This window comes from Dermacentor albipictus, chromosome 9 (assembly GCF_038994185.2).
Source record: "Dermacentor albipictus isolate Rhodes 1998 colony chromosome 9, USDA_Dalb.pri_finalv2, whole genome shotgun sequence".
Taxonomy (NCBI): Eukaryota; Metazoa; Arthropoda; class Arachnida; order Ixodida; family Ixodidae; genus Dermacentor; species Dermacentor albipictus.
The window spans coordinates 95,092,274-95,120,059 of record NC_091829.1 but is presented as its reverse complement, the minus strand read 5'-3'; the positions used below and the strand labels follow the sequence as shown (position 1 = coordinate 95,120,059).

Sequence of the window (27,786 nt, the reverse complement as noted above, 5' to 3'; positions counted from 1 at the left end):
TCCAAAGTGACTCTCAGTCCCTCAGCGGTGCTTGCGGAAATGAATCCAAGCTTGGAACTGCCCAAGGAAGCTTCCCATTTGTTTAGGTACTCTTGAAAATCGATAATGTTCTTTTCCTGGGGAGAACCAACTTTAAGCCCTTTTGATGGGATGCGTGCTGTCATGGCCTCAATTAATTTTACCATCATGAGCACAAATGCTTGTGTTGGTGCCGGGTCACTCCAATGCTTAGCTATCTCGCTCCTGTAGAAGAATAGCCCACGGAGAACTTCAGCACTGAACAGGTGGAATGCGAAGTTTACTTTCATTTTTTCAAAGTTGTTGGGGCGAATGTGCGACAACGTGATTTTAGGCATCACTTTCAATGTTACTGCGCATTTATCTTCATCGTACGCTGCCTTGATGTGCTCCATGTAAATAGCACCATCTGGTGTTTTGTAAGGAGCTTTAATAAAGCCATTCCTGACACATTTCACCAAATGTGGAAAATCGGAAATGAAAAAAAGGCGCCTCCCTATCTCGACGGGATGTGGCACGGATGACTTTATCGAGGATGAGGTCCCAAATATCCCAAACTTGCGCCACATAGATCTATTCCATGAGGCTCCATCAGAGGTGATAAAATCCAGCTTGAGGCCTGCTTTCTCTGTAAGCAGCACGGCTTCCATTAAGATCTTCGAAAGCAGTGCAGCCTTCACATTTCCCCTGGAAGCGAAACAACCCAGTACTTGGTGCCATGAACCAGTCAATGGTTGAAACATAATGACCAAACCATGATCACAAGGCATGTGTCGTTCGGAGTCAGGTGTAAACTCTCCCAAGTCCACAAGCCCTTCCACCTTTCCTCCTGTGCCAACATTCAAGCATTCTGACAACTTCATTTCATCCACTATGAGTCCGCCGTGTCGTTTGAATTCATCCATTGATTTTGTTTTCTTGGCAATCCCTGCCAAGACAGCAGAATTAAAGCCAAACCCACTCTTGTACTTGCGTGTGTAAACCTTGAGGCATGATCGACTAGGCAGCAGCAGTATGCCCTCCCGTCTCACGTGCTCATAGAGCCTTGGGCTCTTCATCCTCATTATCATGCACTCTAGTAGCCAATCCGGGTTGTACTTCATACCTTTCGGCGACTTCCGTCGAGCACCCTCAAAACACTGCATGACGGCGAGCCGTTGCTTGGGTGTGAGGGCTTTTAGTCGGCCTTCGAGGACGGTTTCTTCGAGCTCCTCACTCTGCTGCTTCAGTTTCTGGATAGTTTCTTCGTACAATGAAAGCCTAGCCTTCAGCCGTCTGATAGCTTGCGCTTGCATCCGCCTTCTTAGTGAAATACGTGCAGCTTGACTCTGGTTGCGCTGTTTCCTTGCAGATCTTTGATTGAGAAGAGCTTTCCTCAAATGTTTGCATGAAATGCATGGCTTGCTTTCATTGGCGGTTCCCTGGCAATTCTTGCTTGAGATTACGGTTCCTGAGACTGAAAATTTCTTATTTCCAATGATGAAAGGAAATTCTTGAAGAGTTCCTGCACCCGCGCACACGCTGAGAACATCTACGTTCCTTAACAAACACTCAGGATCGTCTGACACACAGTGCGGTATCTGCACCCCCTTCAAGAACACTTCTTGCTTCACTCCATGCTCATCTTGGGTGAACACAACTAACTTCTTGGCGAACAGAATACTCTTGTCCTCAGTGGACTCACACACACTGTACGCAATAGTTAGGGGCGAAGCACTAAGCGTGTGTTTTCCCCATGAACACGACGGTAACGTCAAGTTGTCAAACGGCGCGCACGATGCATTCTCGAAGTCAACACTGTCTGTCGTACTCTCAGCACTTACAGGTGTGGTAGCTCCCTTTGCACGTTTCTTCCTGGGTGGCGCATTCTGTTCACTTCTTGTTGGACGCTTTCTCTCTGGTGGCAGCCTCTTTGAACAATAAGCCGGTAGGTTCGGGAACAAAGTAGGAACTGCGCCTGGAAGCAGCACAGGCCTACTTCTCTCGATGCGGACGAGCTCACCGTTCACTTTATGCTCAAAGTGCCTTGACACGTACCGTTCGTCGAAGTGCAACTCGCACACTGCACAGTTTTCTTCCAGGTTTTTGTCAGCGCGAGGAATAGCACGCTGCCATTGTGCGAGCGCACTTGAGTCTTTAGGTGCACCAAACAAAGACAGTTTCTTCTTGCTCGACTTGTAGCCTGTTGTGCAGCCGGGCACAAAACAGTGACTCTGCCTTCTAGGCATGACTGCACAGATGCTAAAGCGGGCGAAATGTACACGGTCGTCCACTTCCAATTTGAACACGGCTCCGGGCGGCCGGCGAGGCTGGCGCTCCGCGGAGCGCCGCTCGTGGGCGCCGGGGTAACTAACGCGCCGGCGCACTGGCAGCCACAGGCCTGGCCTCAGCCGCCAGCACACACTAGTGCAGACGCGCTGTAGCAGACGACGCGGCTCCGGCCACGCTTGTGGCGGCCAGTGCGCCGGCGCGTTAGTTACCCCGGCGCCCACGAGCGGCGCTCCGCGGAGCGCCAGCCTCGCCGGCCGCCCGGAGCCGTGTTCAAATTGGAAGTGGACGACCGTGTACACTTGACACGAAAACTGCACGCACACGACGCTATCGAAACAGGCGACGTGTTCTGCGCTGTGTCTGGGCATGACGTGGATGGATGGATGGATGTTATGAGCGTCCCCTTTGGAACGGGGCGGTGGCTTGCGCCACCAAGCTCTTGCTACTATGCTGCCTAATATCCTACCTAGGTTAACCCATGAGAAAAAAAACACACTATGAACTACCACGTCCAAATTTTCTGATACCCTATTGCGAACTGTGCTTTTGTACGTCTCCGTCCTTTGTCGTTTCCCTACTTTTCTTCCACCAATCCTCCAATCGCCTCTTACTGATGTCTATTGCGGACCTGTTTGCTTTACCACTGCTCCCGCTGAACCCAAGGGCTTCAAGGAGGCCAGTGGTGCCTCCTTGAACGTGAATGCGGGAGCGAGCGCCCCCATGCGGTTCCCTCTCCGTGGGCTTCAGCGCCTCCCATACGAGCCGCTCGGCGGTCGTCACACTTCCCTATTCTAGCCACTGTACCCTCACTACACGGTTTACCGTGTTTCGCTCAGCACTATTCCTGCATGAGGTAAGGAGGAATGCGACCGCCGTTCACACAGCACTTTTGGTAGAGTTTTGGTGTTACGCCATCGCGGCCATGGGTTCGTACAAACTTGTTATCGTACGTCACGACTTCCAAAAATGTGCCGCAGTATAATTCAATCGCCTTATTTGGCTGTTTCGCCTGTTTTATTGTCGGAGGCCGGACTTTCCGATGAAAGGCACGTTCTCTCGCACAACCGAGTTGCAGGACGCGATCGTCGTTCATTGACTCGCAGAGGTCGCGCGGCCAAGTACGTTGCAAATGGTCACTTTGTTCGAAAAGCGACTATTTATGCGAAGCATATTACGAGGGCTCAACCCAGCTCCTCAGGGGCGGCGGTGACCATGAAATCACGTGACACCGTGACGTCACGACAGAGGAGAAGTGGCTGGTTCCGGCCCCCGTCCCCAAGGCCTGTGTGCCGACCTGAACATCGCCCCCGAGGGCTCCGCGGTCGCTACGCATGCGTGAGCTGAAAGAAGGTAAGAGAGGAGAACAACTCTTTCTTGTAGGATGTGACGTCACATTGTTGCTTGTTTTTACTTTTTTGAAAAAGCTACTCTCGAACGTAGATTAGCCATTGCCGTCGTGTCGGCTGCAAGACGTTGTGCGCGCGCTTGGCGCGCTTTTGTACGTGTCGAAAGCGTTAACGTGCGCGATATTCGTGCGAGCGCAGTTTGACTTGAGCAATCGTGGGCTTGGACTCCGTGAGATTTGCTTTCGTCATATGCGAGTTAGGGGCTTGCCGACAGGTAAACCGCCGCTGAACTTAAGTGAATACCTTGTTTTTCGTGGTCCTGAAATAAATGGCGCGTCGCTGCGATGGCGACTTCAATCGAGTGCGGTGCTGCGCATTACGGGCGATTGAATTGCACAATACGTTCTGCATTATCGGTGTAGGCAGAGAAAACTTATCCTGTGAGCCTTACTTCCGTCAGTCAGTCGGTTACATGTTTCGCTCTTTTCCAGTGCACATTCCTTGATATCCACTAACGAGCTGCTTCAAATATCGAAGTGTCTATTCATCGTGCAGATGTTTTTTTATTACTATTATTAACACAACTGGCGACGAGCAGCAGAGTTACAGCCGTGAGTTTTCCTTTCGAGCAAACCTTTTCAAATTGAAGTTTTCGCTCATGTTCGCAAGAGCAAATTTAAGTGTTATACTCGCCGCTGTATTTTTTTATTCCATGGGACCTAGATTTAAGCTGCCTCAGGTTGAGGTTGTATTAACGCGCACAGAGGCTTTTAGAAAAATAGTAATGCAGTGGGCCAGTTTATTTGAAATGGTGCTATTTGTGAAATTGATATTTCCCCTAGTCATGCTCAACAACTTACTGGTCAGATGCTTGGACTTCTGAAGAAGTATTTGCAATGTTTCCCTTCCAAATCAGCATTGTAACCAACGCTTTTCAGAAGTATGAGTGTGGTATTTGCCCCTGCAGCACTGCCATGAGTTCAAATTCAAATTGTGCCCACCGGCTGTCTATCCGTGTGCCACTAGAAAGTACAAAGAATTCATTTCTTAATTGTCGCAACATTTCTTTTTCATTCCATCTTTAAGGAATTTGTTTACTTCTTTTCCTGGTCATTGTGGACTTGCACACATTGAAGGTTGGGAAAGTTTGGCAAAAGCATTGCATAGTGGGCCTGTAGGTTTTTTTTTTGTATTTAGCGCATTGCCCTTCTGACTGGCCAAATTGTGACCCCTTCTGCCTGTTGGGCTTCAAATCTTGTAGAAAATGGTGTGAGCAGCCTGGAGTGCACCTGAAGAGTAATGCTAGTTTGTGCATGATCATGTTGTTGCTGCTGGGAAGATGACATCTTAGGCACATATTTTTCATACTATTAACACAAATGTTTCCATCTTAATCCCTTTGTGGCTCAATCGTAGTAGACCTGTTCGTTTTTCAGTTACTTTGTTGTTTATTTTTGTTACATATCAGTATTATGTACTATCAAGTTAGTGGGAATATAAAGCTATTTGATGTTGTATTCATGGGGAATCCTAGCTGATCCCTCGTCATGGGTATGTGCCATATGTCACAGGCAACAGTCATTCTAGTCTCTGCTTGTGGTAAAAGTATCCCAAAGCCTATTTTGCACGCTTGCCGATGAGTTGAGATTTAGACATCAATGCCAGCTCACAAAGCATCTTATACGGCAATCAGCCAGTCACCTCCGCAGATGGAGAATTCTGCATTTTCCAATCGTATTGTTTCTGTTGTCCTTGGCAGAGATGTTGATTGTACACAGAGGGAATATATTGTAGGACAATAAAAACTTGTGATTACAAGGGCCATATATGGTGGAAATTATAGTAGACTATGACCAGCATCAGTGCAAGCCCTGCGGTATCTAAAAAATTAGTAATGTGCTGGTTTTCATATGCTACAGCTGCTATGTGCATTAAGCTCACAACTCCCTTTTTGGCAACATCACCCAGGAATGCCCACTCCTAACAATCTGTCACATGCACTTTGACAGCATCTGCTTCGATCTACTTGATTGCATATCAGTAAAGATGGGTCTAGTTCACTAAAGACTGACAATGCTGCATTCGAATGGAACCAAACCGTTCTCAAAAAGTTCTTGAAACCAGCCAAGCAGGTTTTCGAGAACTTTAATCTGGCAAAATGACAAAAAGAAAGTTATTTGAAATAAGTGATGCAATGCTGATGAAGTTTGGGCAAGCATTTCAAGGTGATTGGCCTTCATTATCTCTAGTAATAGTGAACCTGCCAAATTGGCAAAGATCTTGAATGAATTCTTCACAAGGCCCAACTATTTTGCTGCTGCCCTATATTGTCTCTATAGGAAGAGTGCATACCAAAAATCTTGTGGCTTCCTGTTATAACACCCTATAACTTCCTTAGATGTAGGGCCATTTGATTTTCACCAATATATACTTACACAGGATTTAGATGATGCCTTTAAAGATGTGTCCCTCATGCTTACATGTAAAGGAGCACTGACATTAAACTTTTGGACTGGACTTTTTTATATTAATCTGGTTCTACATGGCAACTTTTATGACCATACCATGCCACTGAAAGCTGCGTGTGCTTTGAGGGATTCTTAATGTGTGCTAAGACTTGCTTCACTAAATAAATTTTCTTATGACTCTTCTCAAACATCTAAATTAAAATTAATTTAATTCTAGTGTTCTATAAGTCACAACCACGATACGATTACGAGGCATGCCATAGTTGCGGACTCCGGCTTAACTTTAATCGCCTGAGGTTTTTAACATGCACCCACTCCACAGTGTGCACCAAGACAGAAAGAAAAGACCAATGTTGTGCTGCATAGTGGACCTAACATGCTCAGTTTTCAATGACCTAATAATGGCGTGGCTTACTTATGAACTGCAGCATGCATCATTTGTTTGTGACCTACCATGCAATGTTGTCACCAGGTTATGGGGCCACACTGCCTTTGGCACATGTTTAAATGTTTGCAATAAGGATATATTTCTTGCACATAGAAGGAATTTGAAGTTTCGTAGTGTAATTGACTGAATGACAGCTACACATGCATAAGAAAAAAAATTATGCCAGGACTAGTTAAACTCTGCAGTGTTTGAGCTTGACCAATTCTTGCGATTTTACACATTTTGGATGACTGCAGGTCATTCATTACAGTTATACCAGCTTTTGTACTTTCTAGACATGCTTTTTGCCCTGGTTTTATACAGTGATCATAGATAGCCACACCACACCATGTTGGTAGAAGAATTCAGAATTTTAGTAAAATGGGGTTGCTCCATGTTGAGGTGCACCAGCATGTCATAGTAAATGGAAGCCAGAAGCAGCAGCATTTTAAGGTATTGTGCCGCACCATGTAAAGTCAGATTATTGTGCCCCACTTCACTCGCTGTCAGAACCTGCTGGTGAAGCATTCTGAGGAAGCTTTCGAGGTATGCTGCACTTTTTCCAAAACAGCGTCCAAGGCGGCCATCTATTTTGCCTACAGGACGAAAAGTCCCTGGCCAGGAGTGCATCAAACATACGGAAATAGCTGTCAATTGCGCTGCTGAACTTCTAGATATTTATAGTTTTGCCCTCAGTTTGCAGAACACAGCAATGCTATAGCAAGCAGCGTGGAGAAAGCTGTTTCGGGGCTCAACCACGGCATAGCCAGCACTGCATGTGCATACTATACACAAACATGAGGTTTTAGCAGCAATACTTAAGAGGAAGCTTTAGCTCAGGTGCTCCTATCTAAATACATGTAAAAGGAGAATTGATTTTTCTCAGCAACCACTGCAACGAATTTGATGAGGTTTGTTGCATTTAAAAGAAAAGCTTGAAATCTAGTGAATGCTGGTTCCGAATTTTCGATATAGGTCATTAATTTTTTATTAAATATTGGCAGAAATTGAAAATTTCCAAGATACGAAGCTATCAAGTTTACAACTCTAACTGACAATGATGAAGGATAATACAATTCTGTGAATTGCATCTAATAGTACATCTAAAGCGGACAAAATTGATGTACACATGAATATAAAAAATTTTAGTAATATGGAAATACAACTTTTGCAGAACCCTTGTAACCAACGTAACAAATTCACGTAAGATGTAAAATGACCTATCGAATTTGTCCGCTTTGAATGATCTAATGTATGCTGTTTACCGAACCGCGATGTCTGTTCTTGATGCAGACCTATGAATTTGTAAACGTGCTTCTATTTTTTTTCAAACGGTCGAATATTTGAAAATCTTTTTAACAAAATTCAGGCCCTAAATCGAAATTCCACTTCCAACAGTCACTAGAATTTAACTTTCTTTCTCAAATGCAACAAATTTCATTAAAATCAGTCCAGGTGTAGTCTCAGAAAAACATTTTTGCGTTTTACATGTATTTGAATAGGCCGCGTCGGAGCTAAAGCTTCCTCTTAAAAGCAAATGGTATTTGTACTTCACTCTGTCTAACATTGCCAGGCTTTAAAATAGATGACGTCACTCTCTTTCATTTGATGTGTTTATACAAAAAAGTGTGTATGCGTGGTAGGGGTTAAGGCTCCTTGGTCAAGCCAAAAAATCCTTCCTGACATGATGAAGTGAACCCTTGTGCATTTCAGTCTGCAGTCGCTCACTGCACTTTCAAAAGCGCAATCAGCACAGAGAGCACAGGAAAACACACAAACAATAGTTTAGCAATTTATTTGAAACAAATAAAACTTTCTTTTACAGAATGACCACATTCCAAAAAAGCAACCACATACTATGCAGATAATACAGCCAACTTATGTTAAGTGGACAGCTGTTAATGTGTCCTGCCTTTATATGTGCAAATGTTTCAAGTCTCAAAATGTGCCCCTACTATGCAACTTGTCCTTGGAACGATGGATGATTTCAAATGCTAAATTTAGCACCATTGCCACACTGATAGAAGAAAACTACATATTAAAATGACAAGTCCTTGTAGAACAGGAAAGGGTGTACAGTAAACTTCCAATAATCCGACTCAATAATTTCATTTTTCAGTTAATTCGGTCCTGGCCGGTGCCCATGCATTTCTATGGGCCTAAACATTCAGTATTTTGATCCTAAAACTGGCATTCGCCATATAATGCGAACTTGACCAGACCCCAATAACGATCCCTTTTAGTGGCAACGTCTGCCTGAGCAGAGCTTAGGGGACAGTGAATGTGTTATACAAACGCTATCTCCTGCCTGAAATGCTTATTTTTGACCCAGCTGAGAAAGATTTTTAAGCTGTAACGGTAGCTGACAATGTCTGATTGTAGTACGTATCTGATTCTAACGAACAGTTTTTGTTTTCCAAGGACATTGAGCCGAAAATTGCCTAGCTGTACAATCAAGTGCGAAACTAAAACCATGTTTGTAGCATTCATATGCTTCACGTTAGAAGAGTTAACTGCTGGGCTAGTTGGTGATCTTGCATACTGAAATGATCTTGTGCCGAAAATCAACACACACATGAAAGACGACACCACAGGCGCCCATGGTGTCGTCGTCTTTCTTGTGTGTGTTGTTCTTTGGCGCGAAATCTTTTCAGTATATGCTTTACCGCTTATCATGGCTGTAATACAGCGAAGCTGACTTTAGAAAGTTGGCTGGCATACTAAAAAATCAGGTATGCGTAGGTTTCCACTTTGGTTTGGAGTTGTCATTTCTACTTTAGTTTTATACTTTGGACAAATAGAAAGTTGATGCATGTTCGTTTCAGAGGCAAAGTGCGCAAGCACATACTGCCAAATGAATCAACGGTGTTTCAGCAGGTTTTTGCATCTTAATTCGACCCGTCAGTCTCGTCAGGGTAGAATTAATGGAAGTTGACTGTAGAAATCGCGCGATGAAGCACAAAGAAAGTTACCTTACTCAGGTAGTGAAAAAGCAAAGAAAAAGTGCTTCACACAACATCCACCGATGTTCTGTTGCAGATGCAAAAGCTGCCTCCCTTATCTTGAACAGAATAAATTCCTTTCGAAGACAAAATAAAGAAAACAGAAAGAGAAGTCATCAAGGCATTCCACATCTATCTTATTCAGTCTTTACAGTGTTGCTACATCACCATTTCCTGAGCCTCCTATGCCAAAAAAGGTTGTTGTCAAAAATAAAATGACCTGATTCCCATGTTTTTCACCATCCAAGCAGTGTTTACTGTCAATTATTACTGCTTTTTGTAACCTCACCTGTGATTACTGTATGTTAACACTGAGCTATATGATAAGCTTAGTAAAAGTTGAAAAAGTATACTGAATGTTTATTTCTGTTTTTTTAGACATAAGGAGGGGTGCTTAAAAGTGAGCCGCATTTGCAAAATGCTTGCGTAAACAGCAACTACCCCGGTCATGTCCTAATTGTGGCCATGTTGTCCCTGCAAACTTATTAATCTCATCCGCCCACCTAACTTGCTGCCGCCCCCTGCTACGCTTCCCCTCTCTTGGAATCCAGTCCATAAACCTTAATGACCATCGATTATCTTCCCTCCTCATTACGTGCCCTGCCCATTTTTCTTGATTTCAACTAAGATATCATTAACTCGCGTTTGTTCCCTCACCCAATCTGTTCTCATCTTATCCCCTTAATGTTACACCCATCATTCTTCTTCTTTCCATAGCTCGTTGCGCTGTCTTCAATTTAAGTAGAACCCGTTTCGTAAGCCTCCAGGTTTCTGCCCTGTACGTGAGTACTAGTAAGACACAGCTGTTTCACACTTTCCTCTTGAGGGATAATGGCAACCTGCTGTTCATGATCCGAGAATGCCTGCCAAACGCACCCCAGCCCATTCTTATTCTTCAAATTATTTCAGTCTCATGATCCGGATCCGCAGTCACTACCTGCCCTAAGTAGATGTATTCCCCTTACCACTTCCAGTGCCTCACTACCTATCGTAAACTGCTGTTCTCTTCCGAGACTGTTAAACATTATTTTAGTTTTCTGCAGACTAATTTTTAGACCCAACATTCTGCTTTGCCTCTCCAGGTCAGTTAGCATGCATTGCAATTGGTCCTCTGAGTTACTAAGCAAGGCAATATCATCAGCGAATCGCAAGTTACTAAGGTATTCTCCATTAACTCTTATCCCCAATTCTTCCCAATCCAGGTCTCTGAATACCTCCTGTAGACACGCCGTCAATAGCATAGGAGAGTTCGTATCTCCCTGCCTGACGCCCTTCTTTATTGGGATTTTGTTGCTTTCTTTATGGAGGACTACGGTGGCTGTGGAGCCGCTGTAGATATCTTGCAGTATTTTCACATAAGGCTCGTCTACACCCCGATTACATAATGACTGCTGAGGTTTTTACTCAATCAAACGCTTTCTCGTAATCAATGAAAGCTATGTATAAGGGTTGGTTTCTTAATTAGGTCTTTCATCTCCTGCGATAACTTACCGGTATCCTGTCTAACGAAGTTACAACCGACTTCTATTGCACACTCCTTAATGATGCCCATAAGATTTTCGTTCATTGCTTCAACACTGAGGGTCTCTTCCTGAGTTAAAGCCCAATACCTCTTCCGCAGCCTGATCCGAAATTCCTCTACTTTCCCTCTTACCGCTAACTCATTGATCGGCTTCTTATGTACCAGTTTTTTCCATTCCCTCCTTTAGTCTAGGCTAATTCGAGATATTACCATCCTATGGTCACTGTAGCGCACCTTGCCGAGCACGTCCACATCTTGTATGATGCCAGGGTTAGCGCAGGGTATGAGGTCTACTTCATTTCTAGTCTCGCCATTCGGGCTCCTCCAAGTCCACTTTCGGTTATCCCACTTGCGGAAGAAGGTATTCATTGTCTGCAAATTATTCCATTCTGCAAACTCTACTATACTGATGGGCGACTTCAATGCCAGGGTAGGCAAGAAGCAGGCTGGAGAAAGGTATCTTGTTTTGACTTTATCCATCGCCGATTCCACGTCTTCATAGAAGCTTTCGACTTGCTGGTCACTGGATGTAGGCGGCTAGACATGTACAGCCTTCAATTTGTACCTCTTCTTAAGTTTTACAACAAGACCTGCTACCCTCTCGTTAATGCTATACAATTCCTGTATGTTACCAGCTATATCCTTGTTAATCAGGAATCCAACTCCTGGTTCTCGTCTCTCCGCTAAGCCCCGGTGGCACAGGATGTGCCTGCTTTTTAGCGCTGTATATGCTTCATTTGTCCTCCCAACCTCACTTAGCTCTATTATATCCCGTTTAATGCCCGCTAATTCCTCCAATAGCACTGCTAGACTCGCCTCACTAGAGAACGTTTTAGCGTTAAACGTTGCCAGGTTCAGATTCCAATGGTGGCCTGTCCGGATCCAGAGATTATTAGCACCCTCTGCGGCGTCACAGGTCTGACCGCCGCTGTGGTCAGTTGCTTCGCAGCTGCTGGGGACCGAGGGCCGGGGTTTGATTGTTCTATTCATATAGGAGGTTGTGGCCAATCCTGCTCTGGTAAGGGAGTGCATTACCAGTTATGGTCACTGGGGTCAGGCCACCAGGTCTGTTTATACAACTGTATCAACGTGGATTTTTTTTATCCGGTGGAAAATTGTGTGGCACCTGGAGAGAGAGAGAAAGAAGTTTAATGACACGAAATGCCGAGAGGTCGGCCTGAGGTATATTCCTCTAGCCAGCTACTCGGCATTGGGGGAAGGGGAAGAGGGAAAGAAAGAGGGAAGAAAGAGGTGCATGATGGGTGACGATGACGATAGAAGGAAGATGTAGAACATATGGCAAGCAATTTGGCATGCTCAAAGTCTGCAATCCAGGCCCGTAATTTTTAAAAAGTTCAGTAATGCCTTGATCGCCTTGAAACTCGACTGAGCGTCTGGCCAAGGGCCTAAAATAACGTCCTCCGACAACGGTGCGCTGTCGAGACGCGTAAGGTCCTTGACCAACCTATCACGCTCTTCCACAAACTTAGGGCAGTCACAAAGCACATGACCTATAGTCTCAGTCACATTGCACACCTCACAGTGTGGAGACTCGGTGCGTCGCATGAGGTGCACGTATCCGCGCGTAAACGCTACCCCCAGCCTTAGTCTGTGCAGAAGACTGGCACAGCTTCGTTGAATTTTCGGTGGTAGCCTAAAATTCATGGTGGGGTCCAATCTCTGAAGTCGTCTGTGGCGATTATCCGGACTGTCCCAGTGCTTTGCTGTCAATTTTCGGATGACACTGGAGAGGAGACAGTTGGCGTCCGCTCTTGAAAAAGGAATTGAAAGCAGTGACTCTCGTTCTTCGAGTGCTTTCTTCGCTTCGGCGTCGGCCAGTTCGTTGCCCTGTATACCGCAGCGACTAGGAATCCACTGAAATGTGATCTGGTGGTCGTTTTCTTGCGCTAAAGTGTAGAGCTCGGCAGTTTGAAGAGCCAACACTCTGTAAGCGCTTTCTTTCAACACCACTCTAAGTAGTTGAAGAGCCGATTTTGCGTCACTGAAAACTGTCCATATTTGAGGAGGCTGTCGTGCAATATATTGAACGGCCTCTCTTATTGCCACTAATTCCGTAGATGTTGTAGTTGTCTTGTTATGCAGACGAAACCGTCGAATGACTTGATGCGCAGGCACGACAAAAGCCGCACCAGACGCATACGACGAGACCGAGCCGTCTGTATACACGCTCACCGAGGTGTCATATTCTTTCGACATATATTCAAGTGTTAAATGTCTGAGGCCGACGGTAGGTATTCGCAATTTTTTAGAAATTCCGGGAATAGATAGACGTACCGGTATTTTGGACATTACCCATGGGGGCATATGTGGAAGGTCAGCCGGGGCAAAGTATGCTGGCAACTGGATTTGAACCACAGTCCTTCTGCACGTGAGGCGGATGCTCTACCTCTACGCTATCGCTGTATCGGGGCGCAAGTAGTAAGTAATTATACGGGAAGCGTTTTATTTACTGTAATTGGAGGATTGGAGTAGGTTAGTTTGACCACTCAAACAGTGGGACTGGTCCAACTGTCAGAATTCTGACAAGTTATAAGGACTGGAATCGCATAACAACTCTGAAGGAATGGAGTGGGAATAGAATGGAGCACCCCCACTCTGCAATTCTGCACCATGCCGTTAGATCCTGTTCTTGCACAATGCCAGCACAGCTCTAGAATCACAAAGACGACCGCACTACCAGGGCAAAACACATAGAAGGCCCGTCAGCTGCCGCATGATCACGTGCTGCCAACGAGCAATCCTGCACATCCTATATATATATATATATACACAGTGCACAGACTGGTACCCTTGGTAGGGGCTAGGACTCGCAAAAACTATAGTGTTCTCCACAACTGTGACGAGTACCAGGCCACCAAACTCCTTGCCCTGTGCACGTTGCTGTCTATCTTCATGAGCCTAGATCCTGATGCAACCACTGGTGCCACACTGCTATTTTCAAAGGCCACCACTAGGTAAAGTGCCAGGGCCCGCCCAGGCCAGGGGTCATCAGCTTGGTCCAATACACAAAAGACAGTAAACTTCGAATTGACAGGACTACGAATTGGATTAGTAAATTTTTAACTAACGCGAACCAATTTGTAACTACTAATGAATTTTCTTCTCCGTGATTGCTAGTAAGATCTGGTGTGCCACGAAGCTCTGTATTGGGACCAATTTTATTCCACCAAAAACATGGCTCCACACATTGTTTGAAAACATGTGAAGGCATATGCTTGTATCGGACAGCGAGAATAAGTAAGAGTCAGTAAGCAATGTCAAATACATGCAATCTGGCTTACAAAACAAAAGAAACTGGTCACTATTTAGTAATAGTTTTCTTTTGTGTGAAACAACTGCACCCTTGAAAAGTTCCTCATTCTACAAAAGTTTATATAGTGAAATATAGAAATATTTGGATGCATTTGAGTTGTCACCTGGCCCAGGGAACTTCTAGTGGCGGTCTGTCTCGATCTCTCAATTCCTGGCACTCCCCAATATTGTCACGTGGGCAGCAAAACTGTGATTAATGAAACGAGCGTTTTATTGGGCGAACTTGTGCCCTCAAAAACAGGCTACACTCAAAGAAGGATGGCAGCGGCGAACACGATCGGCGGTCGTCGAAAATCTGATGAGCGGGTCAAGCGCGTCGGCTTTTATACATCTGTCGTCGAATGTTCCAGAGCAATCGCTGGGACCCGCGTGCCTTTCACAAAGTTTCACATTATTCACGTCACGCACACATGCATTTAGATAACACAAGTTGCAGTGAAAGACAGTGGATGGAACCCATCGATAACTTCCAGAAACTTCTTTTACATGCAGGCATGTCCTGCGCAGCGCGATTACATTTGTTAGGTGGCGAGAAGTGGTCGCCCGATAAAGAAGTACACGTGTCAATATACAGCATGCCTGACTGCTGCAGTGGTCAAGTGCTCTGCAGCTGTAGGAAACCAAGGGATAAGGGTTGATTTCACAATTTATGGCATTTCCAGATTTTTTACTTAGTACGATCTCTACACTATGTCGACACTATGCCACTAGACCATTGCTGTGCTGCAGTCATCATAATATTAATTACTCATTGTATACACAAGCTATACAGCTGGTTAGGCAAAATTTTAAACTCCGCAAGGAAGACAGGACATGAACTGAAACATAGGCGCACACAAAGCACAGGCTTCCAACTGGTTTTATTTCGTGAAAGCAGAGAATATATAAGGTACTTCAAATTAGCAAAACAAGGAGCAATTGCGAATAATTTGTGCATGAGGCAGTGATGAAAAATATCATGGCCATGTATGCATTAAGAGTGCAGGAGAGTCTTAATGTGCCCATCTGAGTAATTCTTTCCTTGAGAATCTCCTCTTGCAGTGCAGGAGCTGCGACAGCAAAAGCTGCCTGCCTCATCTGGAACAGAATAAATTCCTTTCGAAGGCAAGCTCAAAAGCAGAAAGAGAAGTCATCAAAGCATTCCACATCGCTAAAATTTGTGACAACTAAGTTAGCTCACCTTCTTGATACCTATCAAGGAAAGAAATAGAATTCTTAGATGGGCACCTTGGGACTCTACTGCACTCTTAATGCACAGGTGGCCTTGCTATTTTTCATATCTGCCTCTTGCACAATTTCTTTGCGAATGTTTTTTGTTCTGCCATTTTGAAGAACCTTATAAACTCTCTGCCTTCACCAAACAAAGCCAGTCGGAAGTCTATACTTTGCGCATGCATCTATGCTTTTGTTCATGTCCTGTCTTCCTCACACAGTTTAAAATTTTGCTGAAGCTACAAGCTGACTAGCCCAACAACATGCCTTACTTCAGTGTCCAGCTGGGCTTGTTGGTAAAGCTACACAATGCCAGCTCAAGTGACCACCGTGTGTGTCTGCTCTTCCGTGTTCGCATGTGGCTCAGCCTTGATTGCATGTGTAGTTTCAATACTAGCTACTATATTTTAACTACTAATATAACTTCTATCTTCAACTTCCAGCTAGACAGAGTACCTCATACTACATTCTGAACATTGCTGCAGTCAAGAAGGATTTCTGTCTAATGCGCTGGCCTCTACCACCAAATGCCTGAAAAATTAAGAAACATTATGTAGATTCCAGACACAGTTGGGATTTATGTTGCAGGTAAATGGCTATGTAGCGTTGGTTTGGGTTCTTCCAAACATTGCAGTGTTGACCAATGTATTTGTGTATGGCGAGTGATTGCATATATGACACAAGCTTTGTGAGGAGAGTATGAATGCAAAGGCATGGTTTCTTTGCCTCTTTCCTAACACTGTGGTGGCAGCTGTTTTGACGAGTGGAAAACTTGGCTTATGCAGTATGCGCAAATGGGCACATGCCTATTCTAGGCCCATCTCATAGAATGGGTATGTGTCCCTGCGACACAAGTATACAAGCCTTACATGTAGTATTAAGATAAGTGTCATATGTCTCTGTGCATACACCTCTTGTCAACGTTCTTCACTAAACAAGCACATGTCACCTTCATCCTCACTGCACAGAGAACAGCTATAGGTGATAAGGTGGCTTCCCTGCATAACATGCCTGTGACATCTGCTACTGCTAGCTTGCCAACGCAAATACGCTTTCCATCATTTGGATTGCAACAATGCATTAAATATGAATGTTTCATAGATTCTCATTAACCACTTTTAACATGTATGTTGGATCTACACAATTCCTTTTTGTACTCCAGTGAAGAAACATTACAGCATAAAGGTACAGTGTCCATGTTGTGCTAGCTGCTACAGTGAGGGGGACTTGGAAATGTGAGCGAATCCCGAAGGTGGTGCATTCTAACAAAGCACCTCGAAGTCCAGCTACAAAGGAAGAATGGGAGAGACTGACATGCTCACAGTTTGATAAGCAACTTGTATATGCACACATGCTCTGACATGTATTATGCACTGTTATACATGTGCCACTATCCCATACACACAGCAATGCATTGGGGAGCAAGAAGTATGTGCACGACAGTGGTCAAATGGCTAGAGTGTCAGGTTGTTATGCTGGGAAACAGGTTCGGGGTCACTGTAACATATTTTTGTTTTCAATGCAGAAGACCGAAACGAGTCGGGACGTAAAATTGCCTACTGCAAAGTGCTTGGTATGAAAAAATAATTATTTGCATAAAAATGCCCAGATCTAGCGCATGCAAGTGTGCATTCCCACATACCTGAAACGTTTTGAGGTGCAGCACATTGCAAGTGCAGTGGCTTTGCCACAAGGTTGACGTGTATAACAGTAAAGAGCATAGCAACAATGGTAGCTTTTCCACATAACCAAGGTGCATTGCGGTGCAGCACATTGCAACAGCTGTGGCTTCTACACAAAGCTAATGTGCATAATGCTGCAGCATGATGGAGCATGTTTTTAACAGACACAACATAGAGGCTCTTTACATGTACATCAATGATTTTATGAGCAGCTAAAGTGGCTGTGAATGTTGCAACGATAATGTTTTTGTTTTCACTTTTCAGACTGCAGAATGCCGATTTCTACATTATACTAGGGCAAATAAGTAGCTTTTTTATTCTCAATGCCTTTTAAGCAGTGTGGTGTTATCGCGACCACAGTATATTAGAGAAAATATGAAAATTTAGTATAATACAACTAATAAGCTTTGCTTCTAGTATCACTGAAAATCATATCAAGAAGCTTGGAGAACTGTCTCCTACTGAGTGCACATAAAAAGCATTTCGAAATGGTGGGCTCAAAACACTGAAACTTCAGTCACAGGCTGCATTCTTAGTCTTCCCCCAAATATAGGTCATGACCCTGAGACAGCATACATCAGATTCAGCTTGCAGTTGTGAAGTGGCTTGGGAAGTTCACAAATAGATCTGAAATTATTTTAAAGTTCAGGCTATAGCTTGTATGTGCAGTTGTGCCTGCTCATGGCACAACTGGTGCTGTATAGCATACTCGTGATAAAAACAGTTCCCCAACAGAAAGGCACTCCTTTTTGTGCAACTTCCGTGACTGTCTATTAGACAGTCACGAGAGCACGAAAAGGGTTTGAGACTTTTAAGACCAATTTCCTTGAGGCAAAGTTTAGCATGGAGCCAGTTTGGTCACAAGTTATTCCTACTCACACGTCTGTTTTCTTTTTTTTTTCATTTAGTTTCAGGTCCACCTAAATTATTGCCGTCATGACAGTCTTCACATAATATGGTAGCATCAATTGTTGTATTAATCATTCGAGCATTGAAATCTAAAAGTTTGCAGCAGTGTAAAAGGACAGGAGGACAACGGAAAAGAGGAGAAGTATCACATTTTAACATTAGTGGGTTGCAGTGCAACAGAAACAGGCAAGCACTAATTGAGCAACGAGACCACTGGACACAGGAAATGCAGATTTAGTTGAAACACAGCAGCCTGTAAGGAAGAGATGGAACATTAATTCTTTGCGAAGCTTAGTCTGCATCACTATTTTGTATGCCATCGGTGATCATGAACATGCCAGAGGCAAAGCATACTGTTATGGGGATGTTGGAAGTATAGAAAGACTGTATTTACAATATAATGCCGCGAGAACTTGGTCACATTCACAACAGTGATGGAGAAAATCAACGACGTCTGTTGCACAACTATAGTCGGCAACACCTTTGTTATCGCGTAGCGTGTCGTGTAATCAGTAGCGACGGCAATCGACTTGTTAACTCTAGTCGTCGGAAAAGTGCCAGGCAAGTCAAGGCCTAAGCGAGAGAACGGTTCGGAAGGAACTTCAACTGGATGGAGTCATCCGAAAGGTGGTCGGGGAGGTTTCTCTCGGTGCTGACACAATTCACAAGTTGCGACATAAGAGTGCAGTAAGCAGTAGAGACCCAGCCAGAAGAACCGGTGTCGTACGTGATCGTATGTACGCAAAACTCCAAGGTGTCCCGCCGTCGGTGCATCGTGACGTTCAAGAACAGATTGCAGATGACAAGGAGGGACAAGGAGCAACTCAGGGCCATCAGCGTTGATAGTGCTGTGGTAGAGGATGCCGTTGTGCGGCACGAACATGCGGCATGTGCCGTCAGTGCTGCTGGAGTGATTGTATTCCGGCGATGATGGGCTGTAAGGACTCGTCGCGTTGTTGTTCGCCGTGCATGTCAGTCATGTCAGTGAATGCCATCACGCAGGTCATCGGATCATGCGTAGAAGGATTAAGTGGATCCACGGGGTGACGAGAGGCAGGCAGTGTCCTTTTGGAGGCATCCAGTCTTGTAAGTGACAATAAATGAAAATTCCTGGAGCCACAAAGCCCAGCGACCAAGCCGCCCTGTCGGGTCCCGGAGGGAAGACAGCTGGCAGAGTGCATGGTGGTCTGTAACGATCGAAAATGTGCAGCCGTACAAATATGGCCGGAACGTGACGATAGCCCAAACTAAAGCGAAGCACTTCCACTTGGTGATGGGGTAATTTCTCTCGGCAGGTGACAGCAGGCATAAGCTATTACGCACTCGGTACCCTTGTGTTGTTGATCGAGAACAGCGCCGATGCCATGACCGCTTGCACCAGTGTGGACTTCGGTCAGTGCAGATGGATCAAAGTGGGCAAGTATGGGAGGGGTGGTCAGAAACCCGATGAGACCGGCAAAAGCGTGAGCCTGCTCCGGGCCCCGTGAGAATGGCGTGTTCTCCTTTAGAAGATCTGTTAAAGGCTGAGCAATGTTGGCAAAGTTTTTGACGAAATGGCGAAAGTAAGAACACAGGCCGACGAAGCAGCGCACGTCAGAAGCAGAATGTGGCACAGGGAAACTGCGTATGGCACGAACTTTTTCCGAATCTGGTTGAACACCGGATGCGTCAATGAGGTGTGCCAACACTGTAATCTGACGACGCCCAGATTGACACTTCGTGGAATTCAGTTGGAAGTCTGCTTTTAAGAAGACCGCAATAATGGCAGCGAGTCGGGTAAGTCGGCTGCTGAACATGGGAGAAAAAACAACAGCTTCGTCAAGGTAACAAAGACAGGTGGTCCATATGTAGCCTCGCAGAAGAGAGTCCATCAGACGTTCAAATGTCGCTGGAGCATTGCATAGGCCAAAGGGCATGACTTTGAACTGATATAAGCCATCCGGCATGATGACGGCTGTCTTCTCCAACCATTTCATCAACTGAAATCTGCCAGTAGCTGGATCGAAGATCGATGGACGATAAGTATTTAGCACTGTGCAAGCAGTCCAAGGCGTCATCGATGCATGGTAGTGAGTAGACATCTTTTCGTGTGATCCCATTTAAGTGGCAATAATTAACACAAAAATGCCAGGCACCATCTTTCTTTTTTCACACGGATGACAGGCGAAGCCCAAGGGCTGGCTGATGGCTCGATGACCCCCTTGCGGAGCGTTTTGCCCACCTCTGGTTGGATGACTCGATGTTCATGCGATGCACGATAGGGACGCCGACAAATAGGATTTGTGTCTCCAGTGTTTATACGGTAGTGAACAACAGATGTTCGGCCTAAAGGCCTGTAGCCGAAATCAAACATGCCATTGTACGATTCAAGCAGGAGACGTATGTCCCTGGCCTGTGTAGAGGTGAGGTTAAGTGCAGTCATTTTTGCAAAGTCATCCGTTAATGAACCAGAGCTGGGAGCTGCAATTGGCACTAATAAACTCTTCTCAGAATGCAGACTCTCAACATCAAATTCAGAACCACTAGAAACGCTGTCCAAGAAAATGCTGGCTGGAATCACTTCAGGGCACAGGCTGAAATTCAGAAGCGGTAAAACGATGTCATTATTAGTAACCGTGACTGGTTCAAAGCACATCGATGATGGGGCAAAGAACATATTCACCATCAGGAAGCTGTGGCTGGGCGGTCAAAGTGACGTAAGTAACTGCATCGGGTGACAAACGCACATCGTGAAGTGAGCACAAGTGCGGGGAGGCGGTGCTTGGAGCATCGGCTAGTTGCAGTTCTAACTGAAGAACGCCGGTCATTAAGTCGATGAGAGCAGAATGAGTGGATAAAAAGTCAAATCCAAGGATAACGTTATGAGGGAAGACGATCACAGCAAAGAGAACAGAACTAGGACGGCCAGCTATACTTGCAGTACACATTCCAAGAACAACCAGCATGCCACCGTCAGTCATATGAAGCACTCGGGCAGCTGCTGGGGTGAGGAACTTCTTTAAACGTCTACACGGGCTAGCACTCATCACAGATATGTGGGCTCCACTGTTGATGAGTGCTTGGACAGCTATGCTGTCTATTTTAACGCCAATTACACTTATTCTTGTGGGCATAGACAGAGGATTTGCTGCAGCATTAGGCAATGCAGCACCACCTCCGAGGGCTGCATTTCTTAGTTTTACGAACGGGTGTGGCCAAATGCCACAGGGGACCAAAGGCGACATGGCTGCAGCTAACAGGAAGATGGGCAACATGTTTGCGGTGAACGAGACTGGTGTACGTGCGACGATGGTGAGCAACTGTACCACATGTTCCTAGCAGAGTTGGCGCTGTTAGATTCAGCGGTGGGCGAAACATTTTCATCAAAACGGCTCAGGTTGGTCGGCGTGCGAAGTGTTAAGGGCGACGAGCTGCGACAGTATCAGGCGACATGACCAATGCGGCGGCAGATGAAACATATCGGCTGGTCGTCTGCAGTTGTCCACTCAGTCAGGTTGCGATAACACGGAGAGAAGCGTCGGGATGGAGCAAAAATAGTAGAAGGGTATTTGTTAGCTCTGGTGTTGGCAAGAGCACAGACAGAACATAAACCAATGTTTTCAAGTTCCTGGTGAATGATAGCTTGTGAGAAGGGGACTGAAAATGTAGCATCAGGGATACGCGAACAGAAATGCAGGCGCCATCACATCCAGTTCATGTCAACGATTCACACCACGTCCTCCGATGGCGGTGCATGCTGCTGTGTGGGTTGATCTTCACACGTCTGCATTGCAGCAGTATTAGGAAGTCTGGTGAATGGTTGCAAGATGCATCGGCTTTTGGCCTGCTGGAATTCTCAGCACTCTTTAAAGATAACATCAACTGTAGGGCAGCTTTTGCACATGAGCAGATTAAAGGCGTCGTCAGCAATGCCCTTAAGCACATGCCCGACCTTCTCAGCTTCTGTTATGTTGTGATTGGGTTTGCTTTACGACAAAGTGCCAGTATGTCCCGGATGTACAAGAGACAGGACTCCATGGGGGATTGGGCACAGGAGGCCAGTTCCTGTTTTGCATCAATTTTACGGCCGGCTGGTTTGCCAAACAACTCTGTCAACTTCTCTTTGCGTTGGTCCCAGCTTGTTAGCTCATCTTCGTGGTTTTCGTACCACACTTTTGCCATGCCTCTTAGGTAGAACAACAGGTTAACTAGCATATGCGTAGGGTCCCATCTGTTGATTCCACTCATGCGTTCGTACATAGCCACCGCCTCTTCAACATCGGCGCCATCGGTACCGCAGAAAGTTCCAGGATCCTTATTTATCACCGCCGCTACTGTGTTGGGGTTATAAATAAGGATCCTGGAAGTTTCTGCGGTACCGATGGCGCCGATGTTGAAAAGTGGGTGGCTATGTACAAATGCATAAACTCGGACATGCGAGAAATCGTCAGCGCGTCTCTACGGGACTGCACGGTAGTCGAGGCTGAAGAAGCGGCCGTCGCTCTAGCGGCAGCGGAGGGCTATCGGACTAGGTGGTTTTTAACAATACTAACCAACTCCCAAACAGCATGCCGAAACTACATGTTAGGCAGAATAGGTCACAGAGCGCTCCACATACTTCGCTCTGAAGATCACCACACACAAAACCCAGAAAAAGAACAACCAATTAGACACACGATAGTGTGAGCGCCGGGTCACACGGACGTGGAAGGCAACCGTGAGGTTGACAGGGTAGCTCGAGAATACACAGCATACCGAGCACCCTCCACCAATGACCTCGAGGAAACTGAGCCAGTCCTCAGAGAATACTCGGCTATCCTAAACCACTATAAGGGCAGCAGGAAGCGGTACCCCCCACTGCATAGCTCTCTCACTAGAGAGGACTCCATAGCTTGGAGGCCGCTACAGACGGGTGCATATACGAACTTAAACACACTCAGTAAAATACAACCCACACAGTACACTGACAAATGCCCATGGTGCCAGGAAACACCCACGCTCTACCGTATAACGTGGGCCTGCCAGAAAACAAACGCGGCACCAAACCTGACTGCGGAGCAATGGAAAGGAATGCTCTCTAGCGACTGTCAGGACATCCAACTAGGGCTGATCCGACGGGCCCAGCTGGCAGCGGCATCCAGCGGAGGCCTGGACTAGAGGCAGAGGGTTATTGCTAAAAAGATGGAAGACACCATCTGACTCTGCGAAATTCATTAAATTTTTCTAGAGCTCAATAAATGTTTTTGCTCCTTTTCCAGGATCCTTGGGTTGCACAACCACAACCTTGGCTATGCCCAATGACAAGGGACAGCAAGATGCTACTTTATGCCCAGATGTCACCTCTTATGACATTTCAAGGCAGCGAGGCTGAGACTGCACTGTATTCAGCGGCACTGACAACCATGATGTAGAGGGCTGACTTTCCCCCTATGTACAACACATCAGCAGAATAAGAACAAGGAAATGCCCCACACAGGTGCGTGGCACTAAACTGGACGCACTACCTGCCGTATGCAAGAGAGAATTAGGAAGAATGAGCTTCCCATTACTCCTGAGCACCTACCTACAACTGTTTTTATGGGCACAGCATTGAAGCTGCAATTGAGGTAATGCCTAACACCACATGAAATACAAAGCACAATACGTCAACACAGAGAAACCAAAACAACTGCACACACAACTTCTCACCAAAATAGACACAACGTCTGCTTTATGTTGCATCTGAGCTGAAACGGGAGAATCCCAAACTCTGTGTCACATAGCATCTGAAAGAATCAGTTACTATGAGAGAACCAGTGAGATTAATCTGGCGCGCTATGCATGCATCTGTAGCCTAACGGGTAAAGAATTGGGCTGCTGCACTAAGGACCCAGACTAACGACCCACCATCAGGCACGTTACTATTATTGAGCCTATCTGACTGGATGTACGAAGAAGCCAGGAGGCAGATCATGATAATGCTTTGCACAAGAGACAACGAAGCTGAACCCACGTTTTCTGCCTTGTGCTTGCAATGCTCTACCAAGTGAGCTTAAATGGCAGTTGTCCCGATGTCAATTTTCTTGAATAGCTGCGCATGTGTACTAAGCATAGCCCTAAGAGTGCTGGGCAGCAGCACTCACAGTCATGATGGCAGATGTTAAGTATCCTTTAAAACACCCATACTACAAAGTACATGATCTTAGAAGCTGGCAAGTGGCTAATAAACACTCGTTTTCTACCATGAGGAACCAAGGCAGCCGAAATCAAAACATTTGTAGCTTATGAGCGAGAAAAATCAGGGGAGTCATGCAGCTCAATTTTTTGTTTATAACAAGCATACGATGGCAACAGACTATGAAGCAACAATGACTATATAGAAAAATGGGTTAGAGCTGACGACGATCATTGGTAGCTCACACTATAATGCTTTCTCTACAATGTATTGTCTCAAGACATCTGGCAGCAAATCTTCTGGATTCTTCTACTATGTCTTTTGCAACTGAAATTTGAAATGTGTGTAATACTTCACGGCAACTTAGAACACTTACATGGTTAAGCATCTCCATACCTTAAATTTGTGGACCAGCTTTGTCACCTTTCTAGAACAATAACTCCCTGGTGTCATACATCACTCAAACCACTACTAATTAAATCTACCTTTAGATAAGCAGTACCTGCATTAGATGCAGCAGCATACCCTTTTAGCAAATGCATATACATACCACACTCAGACTGAGCAAACCAAACAAACCAACAGCGACCAGTACTTGTGTCCATTTGTCTTCAACGAGGCAGAGACAGGCCAGGTCTCAATAAACACAACAAATATAAGGTGCAGGCAGAGGAAATAAGCAGAAGCTGTAAAGACAGCAGTAAAGTGAAACAAATTAGACAAATTTGCACACAGTCAGCGATCTGGGCCGAGGACAATTCACAACGTTACTGCCACAATTAGAAGCAAATGCTCCTCATGCAACAAGAAAAAACACGTTTTAGCTGTAAACAGCACGAGTGCGTGGAGTTGGTTGATATTCTAAAAACAGCACAGACAACAATTAAAGCAGACACACTACTTGTGTCATCTGCCTTCTTGCTGTTTTTTAAACATCGGTCACAGTTGCAAAGCTACGCACATGATCTATGAACGAAAGCAACGGACGTGCATATAAAGCTTGGTGAGCCGATTCATACTCATATATGTTTAATTTTGAAAGTTCCAGTAAAAGCGATAGTAGCAGCAGCAGTAAAGTGGGTTCGTTTACCAGCTCGCTCACAACGTACGCATTGTATGATTTAACTCGACGGCTCGCAAAGGGGCTACTAAGAAGCTTTAAGTGAAGGAAATACGCTTTCGTTATCTCACTGCAACGAATAAAAGCCTCTGACGCCCATACCGCGGTCAGCAGTGAGAAAGTTAATTAAATGCAGCAATGCGCTGCATGGGTAAATAAGAAGGGCATAGCGTAGTCATCCTATAGAGATGGAGAAAAATAGACTTAAGAACGCGATAAACATCATAGGACGACATCCACGCTAGTTGAGTGCATGCATTTCTGGCGCGTGGAAGATGTCGCTGTTTTTTTGTTAATTTTTTTACATCGGTGCAACGCGTAGGAACTGCAGTGTTGAAGGCACGAACGAATAAATTATACTGCGATCACTACGGGACCTGCGACAACCGTTTCGTGTTCCTTCGAATTTCGAGATCACATCGACCACAGCTCGAATGCGCAACCGGTTTTTTACGTGTCAGCAAGAGAACGGGTAATCGCACAACACTTACCGTTGCTCCAAGTACGTCGCGGTAGCACCAGCAGCTGGGCAACAAATGTCATCGAGGCCTGGCCCACCGCAGTGTCCGCAACTTGAGGCATTCGCCAAAAACTAAAAGCGGACCACAGCCATACGTACGCGCGCGAACGAGACGCAAGCCATGCGTCTGAGTTCGAGGGTAGTTATTTCAAAAAAGCAAAAACAAACAACAATGTGACGTCACATCCGGTAAAGTCAATTTGTCCTCCTTTCTCACCTTCTCTCAGCTAACGCATGCGCAGAGACCACGGAGCACTCGGGGGCGATGTTCAGGTTGCGTGTGTGCCGGGGACGGGGAGTAGGGGCCTCCTTATCCGGCGGTACAATAAAGTTGCTATCATCATCATCAAGTGGCTTTGGCTCAACTCTTGCAAGACGGGCTGGGTGGGAATCGAACCAGGGTCTCCGGAGTGTGGGACGGAGACGCTACCACTGAGCCACGAGTACAACGCTTCAAAGCGGTACAAAAGCGCCTCTAGTGAATGCGGTGTTGCCTTAGAAACGCGCTGTTTCTAAGGCGTGCGTCTCTTGCTCAGGCGCACATTTCGTTGCCGCGCCGAACGCTGCTTTGCTCGACGCTCACCGCGTCCAATGCGGGGCGCGTAGTCGCTGCCCTGTAGCCCATTGTCTTACACCCCTTGGCGGGTCGACGGGAACGCTGTCGCGTTCCACTCTTGAAGGCGAAGAAGTAATGCATGAGTTGTTTCTTCGTCTAGCCGAACCAAATATAGCCAAGCAACAGCAGTTCACCAGGCTAAACAGTGGTTCAACAACTAAAATAAAGGCTAGTATGCTTCGCATCCTGGGCTTAACCTTACCTAAGCCACAGCCATTTTTTTTTTTTGGGTCGTCGTTCAATTTTTTTTTTTTCTCTCAATCGACGTTTGCAGTTTCAAACTTACTGAACCAGACAGCGGCGAAGGAACAGCCAGCTAGGACGTCTGTTGACGATTATTTTACACAGCGATGACTGTGCGCGCAGACGTGAACGGCATCAACCGCGAAACATGTTGGTGTGAACCACGTGTGAACCTCGATCGGTCGATCTACCTCTGTCAATCGCCGGTCTCGGCGAGGGCAAGGCGTCTGGAAGCATGGTGTAGACAGTGTAAAGACGCTGTGGTCAGTGGCGGCGCCGTGATAAAATAAAAAATCTGACTCTGTGTCGCTTCAAAATTCTTTCTCTCGATCCTCACTCCCGTTCCGGACCCCATAGGCGCTGAGCCGTGCTTCCGCAAGGACTGCAGAAGTATAGCATCTTTCCCACAACACAGTTTACCACACCACACACTAGGTCGGAGTGTAAACATTTCGGAACTCTTGAAACCGCTTGCCACTATAGGGACTTGTATGTCGTTATTTTCCGGGCAAAAGTTTCCAACAAGAAAGGCCATTATATATTACATTCCGCCCCCCCCCCCCATTATTATTATTATTATTATTGCTGTTGCATCACAGCTGCACTCTGGAGTAGCCAGTTGGGTGTGTTTATTATTAGAAAATTTAGAATATGAATATAATAATTCAGCCTTCGAATCAAGTAGTCGGTATTCGTAAATATGAATATTCTTCAAATAGTTCTTTTCTTTTGCTGTTGCATCACAGTTGCAATCTGGAGTAGCCAGCTGGGTGTGTTAATATTAAAAAAATTAGAATATGAATCGAATAATTCGGCCTTCGAATCAAGTAGTCGGTATTCGTAAATATGAATATTCTTCAAATGTTTTGAGTCCTATATGTGCAATCAAACGTACAATTTGAGCAAATATTCGATAAATTTAATCCCCGCGACCATACCAGACAAGAAAATTGGGAGGACGCTC

The 27,786-nt window shown here is 45.5% G+C and overlaps 3 long non-coding RNA genes across 4 annotated transcripts; 2 read left to right on the top strand and 1 right to left on the bottom strand.

Moving 5' to 3' along the window:
• Positions 1 to 3,755: 3,755 nt before the first annotated feature.
• LOC139049517 (uncharacterized) lies at positions 3,756 to 9,779 on the top strand. 2 transcript variants are annotated; one of them, XR_011508366.1, is made up of 3 exons: positions 3,756 to 3,909; positions 4,127 to 4,246; positions 9,570 to 9,779. It is a non-coding gene; the product is annotated as an uncharacterized lncRNA (long non-coding RNA). The 2 variants fall into 2 exon arrangements; XR_011508365.1 differs by lacking the exon at positions 4,127 to 4,246.
• Positions 9,780 to 15,228: 5,449 nt separating this feature from the next.
• LOC139049514 (uncharacterized) lies at positions 15,229 to 26,220 on the bottom strand. The gene is made up of 3 exons (XR_011508362.1): positions 25,935 to 26,220; positions 24,874 to 25,009; positions 15,229 to 15,464 (listed from the first exon to the last, which is right to left on the bottom strand). It is a non-coding gene; the product is annotated as an uncharacterized lncRNA (long non-coding RNA).
• LOC139049516 (uncharacterized) lies at positions 15,455 to 25,230 on the top strand. The gene is made up of 2 exons (XR_011508364.1): positions 15,455 to 16,187; positions 23,428 to 25,230. It is a non-coding gene; the product is annotated as an uncharacterized lncRNA (long non-coding RNA).
• Positions 26,221 to 27,786: the final 1,566 nt, after the last annotated feature.